The sequence below is a fragment of the Galeopterus variegatus genome, unplaced genomic scaffold, assembly GCF_000696425.1.
Source record: "Galeopterus variegatus unplaced genomic scaffold, G_variegatus-3.0.2 Scaffold79, whole genome shotgun sequence".
Lineage (NCBI taxonomy): Eukaryota > Metazoa > Chordata > Mammalia > Dermoptera > Cynocephalidae > Galeopterus > Galeopterus variegatus.
Genome location: NW_007726190.1, coordinates 33,241 through 47,787, shown reverse-complemented (window position 1 = coordinate 47,787; position 14,547 = coordinate 33,241).

The following is a 14,547-nucleotide window of genomic DNA, read 5'->3' as shown; positions in this document are numbered from 1 at the left end:
AGAAAGCTCTACATGTGCTGGACACTCAAACTCTCTGACCGTATCTCCTATTTCCCTCCCCTCTTGTACTCAGCTATAGCCATGTTGATCTCCTTGCTGCTTATTCTGTTGCTCCCCTCCTCAGGGCCTTTGTTTTTGCTGTTCCTTCTGTTGTGAGCATCACTGTCCACTAGAACTTTCTGAAATGATGGGCAAGTTCCATATCTGTGCTGTCCAATATGGTATTTACAGGAAGCTGGTGGCCACAGTATTGCACAGCACATAACTAGAGTGATTTTCCCTTAGAATGCCACATTACTCATTCCCTTCCTCCTTTGAGTCTTTCATCTAATGCCACTCTACCGTACCTAAAATTTCAGCACCCATCTCCCAGCATTTTTTATCCCCTTCCTGGTTTGTTTTTTCTTCTTAGCATTTATCACTATCTACTATGCTATATGTATATTCATTATCTGTTTATTGCCTGTTTGTCCCACTAGCATGTAAGCTCCATGAAAGCAGAGAATGTTTTGTTTTGTTTTGCTTTGCTTTGCTTTTTATTTACTGAAGCATCCCCAAGAACCTAGACCAGTGTCTGGCACAGAGTAAGTTACTAAAAAATATTTGCTAAACGAATGAGCAAATAACTATTTATTAATATTTATAAAACAGCTAACATGGCATTTGTGTTGGTATTGAAACTTGGTGGGTGTATTGGGAAGCGATAGAATATTTCATTGCCTCTAAAATTCCCTGTTTATCTAAGTTTTTAATTGCCCAAGCCCCAAAGAGGAACTACTATAATTCCAAGTACTAGATATTCCTGATGCTGTAAGTTACTGCATAGATCTGTGTAATTCTAGTGTGTAAATTTTGCTCTTGCTTTGTACATACTCTTTCTTTCTTTCTCCAACTATTTGTCATTAAAAAATGAATAAATAAAATAAAATTAGGTTGGGTCAAAAAGAAATTCTCCAATACTAAAAACAACAAAATGTTCGAACACAAAATTACTCCATGAATACTTTCTGATGTAAAATATCAAACTTACTACCTTAGCTGCAGCCACCTGGAAGTTTGTTATCTAATAGTATCACACTCCCTTGTGTTAAGCTACACAAGATAGAAATCTAATTGACAAAATCATACTTTTCTTATAAAAGTGTCTAGAATTTTAACATATCCATTAAACACTCTGAATAACTTCCAAAACACCTGAAAGAACATCTAAATAAAAAATTCCAAATTAATCCTTTGGCATTAACAGTAGTTGTGCTCAGATGGTAGATCTAAGACGAATGCTCGAGCACCAGTAACAAACCACAAACTTCATCTGAGGCTGACACTATCTTGCTAAAGACACATTAGAGAACAGAGCTTAAATTTGATTTTATTTAACTGAATATTAAATGCGGTACCTTTTTTTCTGGTTGGTCTTGGGAGAAGGAGCTCAAAATGTACTGAATGTGCCTGTGATTTCAATAAGATGGGAGGGCAACCATGAATCTGCACTTAAACCTTCCCATCCCACTCTGCCCCTACCCAGGAAAAATTAAAGAGCCTGACACACATCATCGAGCTATTTCACCATGATTACCTGCAGGTTAAACGCTACCCTCTGAAGCAGATGGTCAATTGCCAGTCTAATAGAAGAAATTGTTATCCTTTCTCTAATCCATTGAATGTGCTTTCGATACTCCCCGTGCCAGCAAATTGCTACAGGTTTCTATAGTGCCCTATGTATCACAGAGAAACAGAATAATTGAGGCTGTCAGACAGCCTCTCTTTTCCCATCTTTCTCCTTTGTTTAGGAAAATTGTTCTACTTTCCTATAATTAACGTTCAAAAACACAGCACAAGGGAATACCATGATGAGATTTTACAACCCCATCAAAATGAAAACCATAACAATATGTAAGATAAAGAATTAGCAATAGATTCAGAGTTCCCACAGTAAATAATGTCTGTTTTCACCACTGGACGTACTCTAGCATGAATCAGAATCCTTTTTGTTTATTTATTTATTTATTTTTGTCTTTTTGTGAGATCGGCCGCACTGTGCTCAGCCAGTGAGTGCAGCGGCCATCCCTATATAGGATCTGATCCTGCTGCAGGAGGGCTGCTGCGCTCCCAGCGCTGCACACTCCCGAGTGCGCCACAGGCTCGGCCCAGAATCCTTTTTGTTAGCCAAAAAAAAAGGTTCACTTGGATTTTCAGTTGAAACTTTGTTACAAATGTGGACTATCCCCCAAGCTCCATCATGGTGCTATTTTGTATAGAAACCTATCTCTGGGATATGTGTACCTACTTAGAATGGAAAATGATTGCGCTTACAATGTCATTTATCTCATATAGTGAAGCTTAAATATTCTCAGGTTAAATGGACAGACTATTTTGTATAGAAACCTATCTCTGGGATATGTGTACCTACTTAGAATGGAAAATGATTGCAGTTACAATGTCATTTATCTCATATAGTGAAGCTTAAATATTCTCAGGTTAAATGGACAGGCATAATGATGTGGATTGAGCACAGAAAAATGAAATTGAATTCGAGTTCAGCTAAGCCTCTTCCCGGCTGTGTCTTGAGCACAGAAAAATGAAATTGAATTCGAGTTCAGCTAAGCCTCTTCCCGGCTGTGTCTTGAGCACAGAAAAATGAAATTGAATTCGAGTTCAGCTAAGCCTCTTCCCGGCTGTGTCATCTTTGGCAAGTTTGAACCTGTTTATCTTCCTACCCTAGATGGTTAAGTTAGTGGTTAAATGTAAAATAGACAGTATATCTGGTACAACATAGATGCTGAATAAATTATGGCTATTACTATTGTCATTATCATTATTAAATTATGCAAGGAGCATAATTACAAATAAAAATATTTAAAAGAACAAATTCATGGGGAAAAAAGAGGATACACATTAAAGTATTAACAGCAGTTGTGTTTACATAATTGAGAAGGCTTTTTCCTAATTTCCCATATTTTTCTGAATTTTCTTTAATAAATTTAATTTCCTTCTTAATGAAAACAGCTGTTTCAGTTTACATACTAAAAATTCTCCTATTCTTATCAATATGTTCTCCTAGGAAAAGATAATCCAAATTATATATTAGCTTATATAAAATATAGTACTTTTAAAACATTTTATATTAAAGTCCAAATTGATTTTCTAATATAATTTCTCCTTTAACATTTTAAAAATCCCCATGAGCCTGAATGAAAATTAGTTCAACTTATCAAGTAAGATGTCATAAGAATTACTTCATGAAGAAATGCTCTGAAATTTTTATAAGATTTCATTTTTTGAAATGGGAAGTTCCTTTTTACCAAGACCGAACAAACTTTTATCCTGAAAACCACAAGATTTGAATAGAAACTGTGGGCAAACCAGTCTTCCACTTCTAGTTTCTGCCACAAATCATTGCAACTTAGCTTTTCACAAATAGCAACTCTCTTTTCAGTGAAACTGTGTAGATTCACACACCTGGAGAAACTTCAGCCAGGGTTTAAAATTACTTCATTTTTTCCTATGTTTTGGAATCAGGAGTAACAATATTTTAGTGGGAAATGTTTCATAGTGTATATATACGTATTCTTACGTCCATACAATCTCATAATATAATTCTCTCCAGGAAACTTCCTGACCAGATTCCATTGGTTCCTTTTTATGACTCTTCCCTATGAATTTCTCTATCCAAACCCCTTTCTCTGTAATCTGATTTATTTTTTGTTTTTTCCTTTATGTAGGATGCTAAAGAATGTCTTCGAGTTGAAAGAAACAAAAAATAAAAACCAAATCAAAAAGAAAGGATAGAAGGAAGGAACAAAAGAAAGGGGAAAAGAGGGGGGAAAAAGAAAATGGAAAAAAGAAAGCTAGACGAGAACTTTTCCCAGTTCTTAGTGTTCACGACGATCTCAGACTCGATGGCTGGCTGGCCCAGAGTCACATGCTTACTAGAAGGCCTTAGTACAAAGAATAAGTAAAAATTTGCTGGGAGGTGAGGTCTCTTTTACCCACACAACAAAAAGACAAACAGGCTTTCTTCAAATGTACATCTCCCAACTTCACCATGCATATGAGGTAGGAGTATTCTTTCAAGAGATGCCTCGCCCTCTCCAAGCATCATTCCTCTCTCTGTGACTTTCAGCAAATGATGAAGGCTTGTTTTGCCAACTTTTCAACCTTTGCATCATGCTAAGATACCACATCGGAATTGTTACTCCATTCCCCAGAAGGTGGCAGGTCACTCAAGCACACAGAAGGGGGTGTATTTTTCCTTCACCACTCTATTTATCATTTCTTTCCTTGGGAGGGAAATTTAAATGTCCCTAGTCACCTTGAGTCTTCTACAAAATGGAAAGAGCTTTGCTAATGTCCTTCCCAGAACCCTCTGATTTCATTCACAACGTGACATAAGAGCCCGGAGTTGTACTTTATCTGTCATTAATCCCACCGCAACATGCAGCAGTCATTAAAGTGGTTACTTACCAGCTCTGTCGCTGATGAATATACAGAGAGGAGTAGAAAGGAAAGTTGGCAGGGTCCATGACAAACGATAGCAGAGACTGGGAATAAAGACCCAGCTTTTCTGACTATTGGGGAACCATTTCTCCTGTGTCAACACACAGCCCACAGGGCAAGGTAATTTTACCATTTTATGATCTACTGTATTTGGCATCTGTTCTGGCACTGGAGACAGCGTCTATTTTGGGGATCAGTTGTGTATTCCCAGATTGCCATTTTCCCCTGCCTTTCTCTGTGTTAAATATTCCCCAGTATATTATCACTTCATTTTACTTCAGTTATTTCCTCTGACAGTGGTGCGGGGCAGTCTGGACTGAGAGTCACTTCCTCTCTCAAACTCAATCTGTCTAAATGTCAAAAAGAGAGAGAGAGAAAAAAGAAGAGCTCTTTAAAATCCTTGCAATCTGGCATTTCTGAGGAAATATTTGATAGGTGTTGCATTTCTGAAGCTCTATTTGCTGCAGGCGGGGGTAGGGGGACACTTGGGGTTGAAAATACCGTTACATTCGTGTTTAGCTTTTTCCGAAAAGTGATATTGTGTTCTTAAAAGCCCCAGTCACAAAAGCAGAAGCCGTGTTGATAAAAAGATTTATTTGTTCATTTACTTATTGGGAATTATTTGTTTATTGGGGATGTTTATTGAGGATGATTCTCCCAATCTTGACTCATAGACAGGAGAGATTGGCTGACAACCTGGGGCAATGACCTGGTCAACAAATTGATAAAACTCACAAAACTGAGAGATAACTATTTCTATCTCCTCTCCTCTCCTTCCCTCCCCCTCCCTTTCTCTCCTCTCGCTTTCCATGCCGAAAGATTGTCACATCTGGTGACATAAAAGGACAAATCTCAGAAAAGGCCTTATTAAAGGTTTTGCTACTTGCTTTTTAGGACAAGTGCTGGCACTGAATATTTTCAGGCTATTTCAGACCATCCTAATTATAGGCTATCGGGAATAAAATTAGAGATGGCTTAACTAGGTCAACAGAATTCAGTGATAACATATTACCCTGTGGTGGAGTATCTGGGATTAATGAAGTGTTTTAGCTAAAAGTACTTCTATTGAGTAACATTCAGAATGCCCCTGTGCTTGGAAGCAGCAATGTATCTGCTAATAAAGCTAAATAACTCATGCTGCACAGAAACAGGATGTGACTGTTGCACCACAGATTTCATAACTTTTAGAAGCCAGGGTAGCTTTTCATTCCCTTATTTGTTTCAGGAAAAGAAAGAAACAAAGAAACAAAGAAAACAAAAAACCAGTCAGTACAGTATGAAAGCAAGCATGTAAAGGAGAGACAAAAGAAAGGAAAATAATATTGGTTGAAAGCCCATAAACTCATTCCCTTATTTGTTTCAGGAAAAGAAAGAAACAAAGAAACAAAGAAAACAAAAAACCAGGCAGTACAGTATGAAAGCAAGCATGTAAAGGAGAGACAAAAGAAAGGAAAATAATATTGGTTGAAAGCCCATAAAATTTATCAGGCACAAAACTAGGTGTTTAAAATACAATAATTCACTTAATTATCAGGACATCTCTGGGAGATGTACTCTCCCCCCAACCCCATCTTAGAAATGGAAAGACTGAGACACAGCCAAAAGTGACAATCTGCCCAAGATTATACCACCAATAAATAGCAGGGCCAGGATTTTTTTTTCCCCACTCAAGCGTTTCTTTATTACTAACGTCCATGTACTTTCCATAACTCTAAACTGGGATCTCAAATCTTTTTTCTTCTTTCTTTAGGGACTTGCCTATTTCCTATGACTTGGAGCAGATTGTCAGCCTTCAAAATAATGCCCATCTATCTGACTAGAATACATGCAAAGCAATGTAAATGGAAAATTTATTCTGGATTAGGAAAAAAAAAAAACCCATTAATTTCTTTTTCTATATCCCATGTTCAAAGGTATGCTGACAAAAATTTTTTTTGGTAGTCTAATTAATATTTTCAGTTGATTTATAATATGAAGGAAATATTTTGAGCTTTGAACTGTTTTGCACTAGACAACATTATGATCATGGAAGTTGTTTTATTTCTAAGCACTGAAAAAGAAAGAGGAATAGATGAAAATATCCGCCAAAATTCTGTATTAGGTTTCAGAACACTACCACCTTAGCTCTAAAACATAGAAATTTTTTTTTTTCTGTATATGTTTTTCATCTGTTTTCATGAAAGTAGTCAGGATCACCTTTGTTCAATTCATGACAAGTATGAACTCAACTTTGAATGTCATCTTCAAATATATTTTAAATCAGTGAAATTTCCAAGGCAGGATTTCTTATTTTGCAAGTTTGTCAACATTTTATAAAGAAGTCAGGGTCTCTTCCCAACCTTCCAATGTGTGGTTATTTTTCAGAAGAACGGCCAATAATTCAGTTATCTTCTTGGAAGAAGGAGAGTTGTCTGAGGCTCCCCAACTCCACCGCTTCCTTAGGAGTTACTCTTTCCTTCACGTGAACAGCCTTTTCCCTGAGGTTCACCTCGCTGAGGCTGTATATTGGAGCCTATTCTTTGTCTCTCTCATCTGTGCTCTTCCTTGTTGACATGCATGAACTCTGGAGAGTTCCCCTCTCATCAGAGGCATTCCTGACACTGAGGGTTGCGATCCGTTGCCGGTCACGAAAAAAGACAAAAAAAAAAAAAAAAAGCAAAGAAGCTGCCTTTTTCATCTATATACCACTCAACCAGAAAGTAGTAGGAAATATCCTCCTTCTCAGGAGTTTGCCAGCAAATCAGAGGGGCAGGGCCACATCATCACTTCCACGTTACACATTTATATTTCAATTTGCATGTTCAAATGAGAGAACTAGATGAATAGAAATTTATGCTCCTGGTGTAAGTCTGATAAATATTATTTCAGTGATACTTATATTTTGTTTCCACCAATCACACAGAATTCTCTAGAAAAGCCACACTGAAGTCATTAAATAGCCTTTAGCAAAGAGAAGAAGAAAAAGGAAATGTTTTCCATCAGATTCATAGAAAAGGGTTTTTTTTCAGGGAAGAAAGAACCTTGAAGTATTTGCCAAGAATGTGCAATTTCTGGTATATCTAGAGTTCAAGTGTCTTCTCGGTGATTCTTGAGTGGGAGAAGAATTTGAAGTAGAGAGTAAAAGATTTAAAAATTTCAAAAAATATAGACACACACACATATGTATAGTATATATTCAAAGGGACCTAGACTGAGAAACTGAGCAGCCACAATGATCTATGGAAAACTTAGCGTTTGACCTAGGGATTGTAACTGACTTCAGATGCTCCTCAAACCTTCAGTAAACCATTCACAGCAGAAATCAAATCGAGTTTCATTCATCTCATTTATCCACCAGTATCTACTAGCTGCCCCAAACTGTGCTGTGTGTAGACATACAAGAACACGGTCTCAGCTTTCACAAAGTTCATACTTTAGTGGAAGAGAAAGCAAGTAAACAAAACATTATGATTAGAACAGAGAATATGAGAGAGTTGCTATTTGAGCACTCAATCCCATGGGGTAGGGGGGATAGCCAAGGAAGGCTTTCTGGAAGGAGTGACACCACAGCTAAATGCTCAAGGATGAATGTAGAAAGGGAAGATGTTCCAAGCCTGACCAGGAGGAAAGATCAGGAAGCCTCTAGTGGTTTATTAGTATTGGAATACAGGGTATATGGTGGGGGGAAATTGAGAGATCTGTGCAGAAGAAGGGGATCAAATCTATTCCTTGCATACTCTGCTGGTTGAATTTTATCCTCAGTGCTGTGAGGACCTATGGAAGGATTTTGAATAAGAGAGTGGCATGGTCAGATTCCATTTCTGTCTCCCTATGATTGGTGTGTGATTGTTAAGAGTACAAAAATGGTGCTGTGCAATGTTTCAATTAAAAAAAGAGAGAGAGAGATAAAGAAAAAAAAAAAGAAAACAGTGTGCTGTGAAGATTGGAGATAATAATTCATAAGATGGCAGTGGTTCTTTATGTGAGAAACATTTATTGTCATAGCCATTGCTCAGAGAAGATTTACCAATGAGATGGAGAATCACATGTGGTCTTCACGCTGGAAGCATTGATTACCAGACAGGAAAAAGACCGATTCTTCTCAGGAATCATACATGTATAGCTGTGGAGGAATTCATATTTACTAAACTCTTTAGCTTAGATTGCTATTTAGCCTCATTGAACTTTTACCGAAAAAGACCGATTCTTCTCAGGAATCATACATGTATAGCTGTGGAGGAATTCATATTTACTCTAAACTCTTTAGCTTAGATTGCTATTTAGCCTCATTGAACTTTGACCTTTGACTTTTTTTGGCAACAAAGACCAGTACCATGTCCTTTGAGTCTTGCATGGCTCAGGACAAATACTTCATCTCTCATGATACTTGGGTAAATCCAAAAGTCAAAATGATTTTTCAGTAAAAAAATAAACTTTTAATTTAAGTTTCTTTTCTAATGAAATTTGTCCTTTTGTTAACAGAGTGCAAATAAAGACATCTTCATCTGTTTCTTTTCCTGTTTTTGGAAGTGAAGGCGGGACATACCTTACTTAAAAGAGCTTCAAGCAAAGGTATTTCCACTTTTGGCCTGCTATTCCTTTATTAGGAGACACTGACACTTCTTATCACTGGCAGTCTAAGCAAACTTTGCTTGCTAATATGAATTAATATTTTAAATTTTTTTCAAGTATACTTATTTTTCTAAGTCTGTATAGTGGACCGTGCTAGTTCTTAGAATGGAATCCTCAATATAGTCATTTGTCAAAATAAACCAATGCTCTTATAGTTTACTAGAAAACACAGTATCATTTTAAGTTTGTAAATTAATCCATAAAGTGAGATTAAACAGCTGACCTTTCATGGTGTCCCTTTACATAGAATATCATTTCTTTGGTTATGTTTATTGTTTTCCCAGAAAACATATTTTCTTTACTTTTAAGAAAACTCCCTACAAATTTTGCTAGTTGAGTCAGAAACCTCCAAAAGAACATTTAAGAAAGTATTGAGAAATGTAATTATGTTGAAAGGTAGAAATAGATCTTCCAAAGTATCAGGTATTCTCAGCAACCATACTTTTTAATTAGTTTGACAAACGATCCTTACTTACTTGCATTAGAATAAAACTGTTGGTATCATATTGGCTTCATTGCCCAAATACAGTTTATTCTAAGTCCTGTTGTTTTTCTCTTAGATTCTCTCTCAGGTGTTTTTCTATTCCCTCCATTCTTTTCCAGGACACCTTCACTTTCCTATTGTTTATCTCTTTTCCTTTCCAGCCAGTTTTAATTTCATTGTCCAGCTAGTAAAAATAAGTAGAATTTATAAAGCATAGTAATACCAGGCCCTGTATTGGGAACTTGGCAAATATTATTTCAGTTAATTCTCTCAATAGCCCTGCAAGGTATTACACTTTGCTTTTTTCACAAAGATAATGAAGCTCAGAAAAGTTTAGCGACTTGCCCATGGTCATAAAACAGACTCATCTGAATCAAAAACTGATACACTCTCTGCTCCATCACTCCCTCTTCTAGAGCATGATTTTTTATTTATACCATAAAGTTTCCTTGATCAAGAAATCTTCATTAATTCATCACATCCTATCTGAACTCTTCTGCTTGATTTTGAAAAACCTTTTCTAATCTGCTTCAGTTGCATTCAATAAACAGTTACTGAGTGTAGACTATGTACCATGCACTATATAGGGTACTAAGGATGAAAACAAGGGTAATGTGCTGTGGCCTATACATATATGCACGCTCACGAGCTATCGGTCCCTGACCTTTTCACCTCTGTTTTGGTCAAGTCAATATCCTTCCCATTCTCCGCTCATGCCATGCCCTTTCCTACTGTCGTGCAATTACTCCCCATATCCTGCAGTGAGTTTTCTTTTGTATTTTCAAATTATATTCTTTATTGGAGGCCTAATTTAAATTTCACTTTGTCAATGAGACTTGCCTGAAAGCTCTTAGTATCTTCTTGTTTCATATCTTTTCTTTCAATTTCACCAGCAAGATGGTAAACTGTGTTGAATGTAGGAACCAGGGGCGCTCCCTTTTTCATTTCTCACATAACATCAAGCCTGTAGTAATTACTGAATTAATCATTCTGCAGTAATTACTGAGTTTACCCGTTAGTAGTAGGGAAAGAAAGCAATAGGGACCTGTTGAAATCTGACTCATAGCCTAGAATTCCAGAAACTTTCTCTCTACAGTGGTGAGTATAGAGCCTTGCCCAATCTCATGAATCATGGAATATCACCAAACTAATTATTTTCCAATATGAGAAAATAAAACGTTTAAAAAAATATTAAAAAGTATTACAAATCATAATAGTAGGCATCATGAAATATGAAATATGTGCCATGTTTCTAGCTATAACATTTCCAGACCATATATAAGCCAATAAAATATGGGCCATGTTCAGTATTACAAATCATAATAGTAGGCATCATGAAATATGAAATATGTGCCATGTTTCTAGCTATAACATTTCCAGACCATATATAAGCCAGTAAACATTGTCTTCACCAATAGAATGTAGAGGTGTTGAAGATGATACATGCAATGTAAGAATTAAAATTCTTAAGATTTAAGTTATTTTATTTTAAAAAAACCCCAAAACTCTTAAAAGCCTCATTATATTACTGTTTTGAATCAGGCAGCTTTCTCTAAGAAACCCACTAAGAAGATGGTTTCTGAGATAAACGAACAACCTTATAGTAAGATTCAAGTTCAACAGCAACAAATAAGTGTCCACCTGCAATGCTTAGGGGGAGTTCAGGGGTAAAGCTAAATAAGACAGTTTGCTCCACCTTCTAGGGGATACAGTTTGAAGGCCTCCTACCAAGATTAGCTCTCTTGTGATGAGTTCTATATAGGTAAAAAATGTTGTGGTTCTTTGGACAATTGCCTTAGTGAGAGGGACAATTGCCTTAGTGAGAGGAGTCTCCACCTTTATTCCCGCATAACACAGAACTCAAATAGAAGATTTGAGAAAAATTTAGGAATATGGAAATTTTATGAAACAGCTAATTTCAAATTGGGAAACAGACAGCCTTGATATAGATGTAATTATTTTCCTTTCACTCTCTCCTTAAACATATTGAAACTCTGGCCTTTTAAAGTGAAAGATTACTCTTAGATGCAATTCCCAGTTGGCAAATGATCAAAGTTCCAGCTAGGTCGAGGAGCATGGTTTTCAGATTTTTCTGATATAGCTATCAACTGAAATCATAGTTCTAAGTACAGAATCAAACATCATTCCAATATCCTACCACGGTTATCTTTCACAGAATAAGAGAGACAACAACTGCATAACTAAACCTCAGGTTAGAGCTAGATCATATTCACCTCTAGGAATTTCTGCAGGATATGAGAAGACTGGCAAGATAAGCCTTTCCTATTTCAGCAAGAGAGTTCCTGATGTACCCGTGAGGCTTCCTGTATTAAACAGCCAGTACTTTCCATTTATGCTCCACTGCCACTAAAGACGTCTATCCCTTGTTTCTTTTCATAGAACATTAAACGAAGGAGATTTTCTTCTGGTTCTAGTTGGTCAGGAGAAATTAATTTAATTGACTAAAAAGAGCCAGAAATAAGCCTTTCCGTGATTGAGTTCTACTATTTTCACCTGGGGAAGGGAAATATACCTTTTCATGTGGCTGCAAAGTAGATGTGATGCTTGAGAAGAAGTTTTAGCCATTTCAAAACATGCCTTTTCTTTTCCAGTGACCCTTCTGCACTCGCCTGTTAAGATTCTGAAATAAGGAAGTTAACGGGCTCAGAGATCCCACTGTTTCCTATTTCTATTTCCAGTAATTGCTCTCAGGGCTACTTTGTCACCAAGATCCACAGAATTGAATGCGATTGCGGCAAAAGGTACTATAAGTAGGAAATGAATCCCTTATGTTGAAAAGAGAAAAATGTGTGGATGCTTTAGGAATGAGACTGTAGACAATGGTGTACTTTCAACAACATATCACAAAGGAATGGCTAGACTGACAGATGATTAGATGATTGACATAATTTTTGAAAATAATAAAGCTGAATTTTCCAATTTATTATGGCTTTCATGCATTTTCCTTTTAAACTGCTAGTTATAATGTTTACCAAAAATTTATATGTGCAATCTATTTTGATGTGTTTTGTCAGAAAACATTCATAAAGCAATAAGAACTCATATAAATCTACTTATCTTGTAGTTTTCTTCCAGGAAATAAAAGTTTGGCTCGAGTCTTGACCAATGATTCTTACAAAAAAATTAAAAAGGCACCCAATTATCTAGGGATCCTCAATCAAAATGGAAATGGAGATGTCATTTGAAATTTGGATGCTTTGTGACCTAATGAATTCAGAGAAGACTTTTGGGAATTTGAAAAATTACCTATTATAATGTATCTTAGACTTTAGTCCATAACATAAACCTACGGTAAATTGTTTCGCTTTTCTGCCATGGCCAATATTTTTTAAATTTGAGGAGCAAATTTAGTGGAGTTGCATCCTACACAATGGTTAGGTTAAAAACTCAATAATAAATCAATAATTACACATAGAAAAATTACCACTTAAAACCTCTTAAATTACTGATGAAGTCAAATAAAGTATATATTGTTTATATAAACAACTTTATACAATATGTATACTGTGTAATGTACGTAGCAAGGCACAGTATATGATAATGAATAAATTTTTAAATTGTGGTAAAATATATATAACATAAAATGTACCATTTTAGCCATTTGAGTATACAGTTCAGCGACATTAAGTAGCTTCACATTGTTATACAACCATCAGTTCTACTCATCCCAGAATTTTTTTCTCATCTTCCAAAACTGAAACTCTGTATCCACTAAAAAACTAACTCCCCACCACTCCTCCCAACACACACTTGCCAGCCCCTGTCAGCCATCATTCTGCTTGCTATTTCTATGAGTCTGACCATTCTAGGGACCTCATATAAACAGAATCATACAGTATTTATCTTTTTGTTACTGGCTTAGTTCATTTAGCACAATGTCTCTGAAATTCAACCATACTGTAGCATATATCCAAATTCTCTTTCTTTTTAAGGATAAATAATATTCTACTATATGTATATACCATGTTAAGTTTATTCATTCATCCATAGATGTACACTTGGGTTGCTTTTACCTTTTGGTTATTGTGAACCATGCTGCTATAACACTGGGTGTGCAAATATCTGTTTGAATTCCTGTTTTCAATTCTCTTGGGCATATCCCAGATGTGGAATGGTTGGGTCACATGATAATTCTATTTTTAATTTTGGGGGGAAATTATCATTCTGTTTTTTTTTTTTTTGTCTTTTTTCGTGTCCGGCAACGGATCGCAACCCTCAGTGTCGTGCCCGTACCGGACCGGGACCGGCAACGGGATCGCAACCCTCGGTGTTGCTCCCACACCTCGCTCAGCCAGTGAGCGGGAACCGGTCTGTATGTGGGATCCGAACCCTTGGCGGGAGCGCCACCGCCCTCCCAAGTGGCGCACTGTAGCAGTGCGCCACCGGGCCAGCCCATCATTCTGGTTTTTATAGCTGATGTACCATTTAACATTCCCACCAACAGTGTGCAGGGTTTCAATTTCTCCACATCCTTGTCAATACTTGTTATTTTCTTTTTTCTTTTTCTTTTTTTTTTTTTTAAATAATAGCCACCCTAATGAGAGTGAAATATTTCACTGTGGTTTTGATTTTCATTTCTCTAATGATTAGTGATATTGAGCATCTTTTCATGTGCTTATTGGCCATTCTTTTACCTTTTTAAAAGAAATATCTATTCAATTCTTTTGCCTATTTTTTAATAAAGTTGCTTTTTTATTATTGAATTGTAGAAAAGTAGATGAATTTTTATTACATTATATACACCAATAAACTGAATGCATGATGTATTAGTCTATTTCTATTGCTTATAACAAAACACACCAAACTGGGTAATTTATAAAGATAAGAAAATTTATTGCTTACAGTTTCAGAGGCTAGGAAATCCAAAGTCCAGGGTACATATCTAGTGAGGGTCTTGGTGGTGACAACAATGACCCAGGGGTCTCACATGGATT